This window comes from Arachis ipaensis, chromosome B5, assembly GCF_059453495.1.
Source record: "Arachis ipaensis isolate K30076 ecotype BB chromosome B5, ASM5945349v1, whole genome shotgun sequence".
In the NCBI taxonomy this organism is placed as follows: Eukaryota; Viridiplantae; Streptophyta; class Magnoliopsida; order Fabales; family Fabaceae; genus Arachis; species Arachis ipaensis.
Genome location: NC_142440.1, coordinates 122157221 through 122164523, shown reverse-complemented (window position 1 = coordinate 122164523; position 7303 = coordinate 122157221). Strand labels below are relative to the sequence as shown.

Sequence of the window (7303 nt, the reverse complement as noted above, 5' to 3'; positions counted from 1 at the left end):
CATAAATATCCTCATCAATCGGGGAAAGTACACCTTCTTCCCTTCTATAATACAGCTAATCAGGACGAGCATGTCCACTTGAATCTCAGTAAAATGTGTGGTCAGCATGACATAGTAGGCTAAGATCTGCTGCCATGTCCTGGCCTCCCTTGTCAGATGAACAAATAGCATCCCCTTGGGTCTCTTGTTATTAGAATCCATCTCCCAAGGGGTATCCGGGGTGGCAACTATACTCCGCAATGCATCATAGTCATATGTCATACAGTGTAACTCCACCTCAGCCTGCATAAAGGCATCTGTATCACTGGTCTTAGGCAGGCAGCGGAGTGCATCCTCAATATCAGCTTCTGTGATCAATATCTGTCCGCCTCTTAGTTGAACCGAGTTCAGGGTCGGTCTGAAGAAATTACAGTAGAACTCCTGAACCCATGACGTGTTCACCTGAGTCAGCTCCCTATCAACAAAAGAGAGGCCCATCCCCTCAATACGGGTCTCAATGGATCGCCTCAAATCGGCGGGAATGGCCAGCTTCTTCTCTATGTTGAGATTCTTTTGCCGATAGGTCGGAAGGCGGAGCTCACAGTACAGGTTAGGAAACCTGTCCCCATCAGCAGGAGATAGTAGCTTATCTGCCTTCTCATTCTCAGAAAGATGGTTTTTGGCATAATCGGAGAAGGGAGAGGCAGTGGAGGATTGAGATTGCTTCCTCTTTCTAGAGGTAACCTTTGCTTTCCCTCTATCAGACATCCTGAAAAACAGATATGACAGGATAAAAATGATTAAGCCAAGTAGAGGAATGGAAAGCAAGGATTGACATATTCATGAAGTGACTTAAAGAAAGGAATCCTTGGAATGCAAGCAACAAAAATCAGAAATCAATCAAAAATAAAAACCAAGAGATCATGCAATAAAAGTAGAATGCCTGTTTGTTAAGCAACAATAGTCATCAGGCCTCAAAGAATGTGTAAGGGCTAAAGTTAAAACTAAAAAAACAAGGCGAAAGAGTCTACTGAGTTAAAAGTTAGAAAAACGGTTAAGAATTAGTGGCATGACAAATATGGGACTTAACCAAGAGAAGCTCAATAAGTATAGAAAACAAGCATACTCACATTCATGAGGATGATGCAAGCCATTGATGATGAAATATGAATTTGTATAAAAGCATATAATAGGAAGACAAGTCATCATCAATGTCATGGTCACTAAGTTTGTAATAATTGGTGTTGAAAGATGTGAAACAAGCACTTGGTGTGACCAACAGGAAGTTGAAAAAAATTTTGAATTAAAAGGGTCACACTAGTGGAAGGTACCAATTATTACAAAAGAATGAACCCTATTCAAGAAAAATACAAGTTAAAATCAAATGGTGAGCTTAGCATTGGCTTCATTAGTCAAGTAAGTTGAAAATTATACCTTGACCAAGAAGTCATAAGGCATTTGACTGAACTTGAAACATGAAGACACACAAGAAGGTTCAACTTGACTAGTTAGGCAAGGTACTATTTGACGCAGAATTCCGACAAATAGTTCCTTGAACTAACCATTTTCAATGCGTATTAACGGGAATCAAATTAAAAATAGAAATGCCGACCAAATTAACCTAGGAGTTGAACTTGGTGTAAGTCAAGTAAATCTCAAATTCAAAAATGTCAAGTTCAATACCTAGTTTGCAAGTGTAAGAACGATACAATTTCTAGAAGTTTTGGCAGCATTCCGATAGTAAATCGGATGTTCCCGGATAGCAAACAGCAGTAATATCAGTGTCATATGAATCCAAAAAAGCATCAAACATGATATAAGCAGGGATTGGATATACAAGTAGGAGACATAATTGATGTCAGCAGGGCAGCAGTAAAACAGATCACATGAAACAGAAACAGCACAGCAGTGACAAGAATGCACAGAACATCATACCAACATCATTCAGCAAAGCAAATTACATTCAGCTATGTCGGATAATCATGAATGGAGCACTTATCAGGCCTAGAATCCTCTAACCACATGCATTTCTATCTAGCCTAAGCAAACAAAATTAAATGACTAATCTAAGTAAACAGAATTAATAGCAGAAAAGCAAAATAGAGCAGGAGGCAGGGAGACCTGGAGGGTAGCAGAAATAAAATTGGAAGAAGAGTGGTGAATGGAAGCAGTGCCACCCAAGGACGGCGGCAGCTTGGTGGCCCGCGGTGGCACTGGAAGGCTGACGACGAAACAGTGGGGCATGGCAAAGAGGTTTAGCTCCTCTCTATTGCAGCGATGAGAACTGAAGGAGGAAGTGGAAGAAAGTGGGTTGAGAAGACGGGGGTGGTGACTGAGAGAGGGCTGCCGGCGGCAATAGGGGAACCGCGGCAGTTGGTCTGGTTAGAGCCAAGAGAAGAACAGGACACAAAATATCAATGAAGCTTAGCTCCAATTAGATGAGCAGGACTTGTAGCTTTTTGCTTCTGAACAGTTTTGGCATCTCACTTTATCCTTTGAAGTTTAGAATGATTGGCATCCATAGGAACTCAGAATTCAGATAGTGTTATTGATTCTCCTATTTCAGTATGTTGATTCTTGAACACAGCTACTTTATGAGTCTTGGCCGTGGCCCTAAGCACTTTGTTTTCCAGTATTACCACCGGATACATAAATGCCACAGACACATAACTGGGTGAACCTTTTTCAGATTGTGACTCAGCTTTGCTAAAGTCCCCAATTAGAGGTGTCCAGAGCTCTTAAGCACACTCTTTTTGCTATGGATCACAACTTTAACCACTCAGTCCCAAGCTTTTCACTTGGACCTTCATGACACAAGCACATGGTTAGGGACAGCTTGATTTAGTCGCTTAGGCCTAGATTTTAATTCCTTGGACCCTCCTATCCATTAATGCTCAAAGCCTTAGATCCTTTTCACCCTCGCCTTTTGGTTTTAAGGGTTATTGGCTTTTTGCTCTTGCCTTTTGATTTAAAGAGCTTTTGGCTTTTTCTGCTTGCTTTTTTTTTTTCCTTTATTTTATTAATTTTTTTCGCAAAATTATTTTTTCTTTTTTTTTTGCAAGCTTCTTCTTTTTCATTGCTTTTTCTTGCTTCAAGAATCAAATTTATGATTTTTCAGATTATCAATAACATTTTTCTTTTTCATCATTCTTTCAAGAGCTAACAATTTTAACATTCATAAACAACAAGATCAAAAACATGCACTGTTCAAGCATTCATTCAGAAAACAAAAAGTATTGCCACCACATCAATATAATTAAACTAATTTCAAAAATAATTTCGAAATTCATGTACTTCTTGTTCTTTTGATTTTAGAAACATTTTTCATTTAAGAGAGTGATGGATTCATGGAATTATTCATAGCTTTAAGACATAGACACTAGACTCTAATGATCATGTAGTGAAGACACAAACATAGATAGAACATTAAACATGAAAATCGAAAACAGAAAAAAAAATAGACAAGGAGATTAAGGAATGAGTCCACCTTAGTGAGGGTGGTGTCTTCCTCCTCTTGAAGAACAAATGGTGCTTTTAGGCTTCTCTATGTCTCTTCCTTGCCTTTGTTGCTCCTCCCTCATAGCTCTTTGATCTTCTCTAATCTCATGGAGAATGATGGAGTGCTCTTGGGTTGAGATTAAAAGGGACCTCAGGGATCACCTTCTTCTTGGCCACAACTTCATAGAAGTGGTCTTGATGGACCTTTGAGATGAATCTCTCCATCTTCCATGACTCAGAGGTGGAAGTAATTGTCTTCCCTTTCCTCTTTTTAGAGGTTTCTCTAGCCTTAGGTGCCATAAATGGTTATGGAAAAATAAAAAGCAATGCTTTTACCACACCAAACTTAAAATGTTTGCTCGTCCCCGAGCAAAAGAAGAAAGAAAGAAAGAAGTAGAAGAAGGAGAAAGTGGAGGAGATGGAGGTGTGTGAATGGGTAGGTTTGGGAGGAGAATGGTTTGAATTTGAATGATGAGGTAGGTGGAGATCCTGTGGGGTCCAAAGATCCTGAGGGGCCAAGGATTTCTCATCCCTGCTCTATTTGGGCATGTGCATGCCTTAGAGTGCAATTCTGGCATTTAAACGCCAATCTGCTGCCCTGTTCTGGCATTTAAACGCCAGCTTTTCTTCCTGTTTTGGCGTTTAGACGCTAGCTTTTCTTCCTGTTCTGGCGTTTGAATGCCAGCTTTCCTTCCTGTTCTGGCGTTTAAACGCTAGTTCTCTGCCCTGTTCTGGCGTTTAAACGCCCAGAAAGGTGCCAGACTGGGCGTTTAAACGCCCATTTTGCTACCCTTACTGGCGTTTAAACGCCAGCAAGTTCTTCCTCCAGGATGTGCTATTTTTCGATCTTGCTTTATTTTTATGAGTGTCTTTGTGACTTCACATGATCATCAACCTAAAAGAAAACATGAAATGACATAGATAGAATAAAATTAGATAAAATAACATTGGGTTGCCTTCCAATAAGCGCTTCTTTAATGTCAATAGCTTGACAGTGAGCTCTCATGGAGTCTCACAGATGATCAGAGCATGGTTGAGATTTCTCAACACCAAACTTAGAGTTTGGCTGTGGCCTCCCAACACCAAACTTAGAGTTTGAATGTGGAGGCTCTGTTTGACTCTGTATTGAGAGAAGCTTGTCATGCTTACTCTTCATGGTTACAGAGGGAGAACCTTGAGTCTTTACTACAAGACATTCTTCATTCACATGAAGGATCAATTCCCCTCTGTCAACATCAATCACAGCTCTTGCTGTGGCTAGGAAAGGTCTCCCAAGGATGATGGATTCATCCTCATCCCTCATAGTGTCCAGGATTATGAAATCAGCAGGGATGTAAAGGCTTTCAACCTTTATCAATACGTCCTCTACCAATCCATAAGCCTCTTTCATAGATTTATCTACCATCTCTATGGAGAATTTAACAGCTTGTACCTCAAAGATTCCCAATCTCTCCATCACAGAGAGTGACATCATGTTTATCCCTGATCCCAGGTCACACAGAGCTTTCTCAAAGGTCATGGTACCTATGGTACAGGGTATTAGGAATTTACCAGGATCCTGTCTCTTTTGAGGCAAAGTTTGCTGAATCAATGTATTCACTTCATTGGTGAGCAAGAGAGGTTCAGCTTCCCAAGTCTCATTACCAAATAATTTGGCATTCAGCTTCATGATTGCTCCTAAGTATTGGGCAACTTGCCCTTCAACAATGTCTTCATCTTCTTCAGAAGATGAATAATCATCAGAGCTCATGAATGGTAAAAGGAAGTCTAATGGAATCTCTATGGTCTCTGTATGAGCCTCAGATTCCTTTGGTTCCTTATGAGGGTATTCCTTATTAAATGGTGGACGTTCCTTGAGGTCCTCCTCATTGGGATTTTCATCCTCTTCCTTCCCTATGGTTTCGGCCATATTTATCATATCAATGGCCTTGCACTCTCCTTTTGGATTTTCCTCTGTATTACTTGGGAGAGTGCTGGGAGGAGTTTCAGTAACCCTTTTACTCAGCTGGCTAACTTGTGCCTCCAAGTTTCTAATGGAGGACCTTGTTTCAGACATGAAACTGAGAGTGGCCTTAGATAGATCAGAGACTAGGTTTGCTAAGCTAGAAGGATTCTGCTCAGAATGCTCTGTCTGTTGCTGAGATGATGATGGAAAATGTTTGCTATTGCTAAACCTGTTTCTTCCACCATTGTTGTTATTGAAGCCTTGCTTCTGTGGATCCTTCCATGAAAAATTGGGGTGATTTCTCCATGAAGGATTATAGGTGTTGCCAAAGGCTTCACCCATGTAATTCACCTCTGCCATTGCAGGGTTCTCAGGATCATAAACTTCTTCTTCAGAAGTTGCTTCTTTAGTACTGTTGGATGCATTCTGCAATCCATTCAGACTCTGAGATATCATATTGACTTGTCGGGTCAATATTTTGTTCTGAGCCAGTATGGCATTCAGAGCATCAATTTCAAGAACTCCCTTCTTCTGAGGCGTCCCATTACTCACAGGATTCCTCTCAGAGGTGTACATGAATTAGTTATTTGCAACCATGTCAATGAGTTCTTGAGCTTCTGCAGGTATTTTCTTTAGGTGAATGGATCCACCTGTAGAATGGTCCAATGACATCTTAGAGAACTCATATAGACCATCATAGAATATATCCAAAATGGTCCACTCTGAAAGCATGTCAGAAGGACACTTTTTGGTCAGCTGCTTGTATCTTTCCCAAGCTTCATAGAGGGATTCACCATCTTTTTGTCTGAAGGTCTGAACATCCACTCTAAGCTTGCTCAGCTTTTGAGAAGGAAAGAACTTAGCCAAGAAGGCCATGACCAACTTATCCCAAGAGTCCAGGCTATCTTTAGGTTGTGAGTCCAACCATGTTCTAGCTCTGTCTCTTACAGCAAAAGAGAAAAGCATAAGCTTGTAGACTTCAGGATCTACTCCATTAATCTTAACAGTATCACAGATCTGCAAGAACTCAGTTAAAAACTGATAGGGATCTTCTAATGGAAGTCCATGAAACTTGCAATTCTGTTACATTAGAGAAACTAATTGAGGCTTTAGCTCAAAATTGTTTGCTCCAATGGCAGGGATTGAGATGCTTCTTCCATGGAAGTTGGATTTAGGTGCAGTAAAGTCACCAAGCATCTTCCTTGTATTTTTATTGGGTTCGGCCATAGTTGTTTCTTGGGCTGCCTCCTTTTCGAAAATTTCAGTGAGGTCCTCTTCAGAGTTTTGTGCTTTAGCTGCTCTTAGCTTCCTCTTCAGAGTCCTTTCAGGTTCAGGATCAGCTTCAACAAGTATGCCTTTATCTTTGTTCCTGCTCATATGAAAGAGAAGAAAGCAAAGAAAATATGGAATCCTCTATGTCACAGTATAGAGATTCCTTTAGGTGTCAGAGGAAAATAGGAATAGAAGAAGGAGGTAAGTAAGGAAGAATTCGAAAACACAAAGAAGGAGTGAGTCCGAATTGACAATGGAGGAGGAATGTTAGTGTTTAAATAGAAAAAGATAAGAGGGGGAGAAAGAAATTTCAAAAATAAATTTTGAAAAATTGGAAGTAGTTTTCAAAAATTGAAGTGAAAGAGGTAGTTAGGTGGTTTTGAAAAAGATAAGAAATAAATTTGAAAAAGATAAGAAGTTAGAAAAAGATTTTTGAAATTATGGATTTTAAAAAGATATGATTTGAAAAAGATATGATTTAAAAGATAAGTTTGAAAAAATAAAAATTAAAAAGATTTGATTTTTAAAAAAAATGACTTGATTAACAAGAAACTAAAAGATATGATTCTAATTTCAAATATTGAACCTTTCTTAACAAGAAAGTAACAA

General features: G+C 39.6%; 1 non-coding gene across 1 annotated transcript; it reads left to right on the top strand.

Moving 5' to 3' along the window:
* Window positions 1-6148: 6148 nt before the first annotated feature.
* Window positions 6149-6256, top strand: LOC148565616 (small nucleolar RNA R71). Its single transcript, XR_015884804.1, has one exon. It is a non-coding gene; the product is annotated as a small nucleolar RNA R71 (small nucleolar RNA).
* The last annotated feature ends 1047 nt before the right edge of the window (window positions 6257-7303 follow it).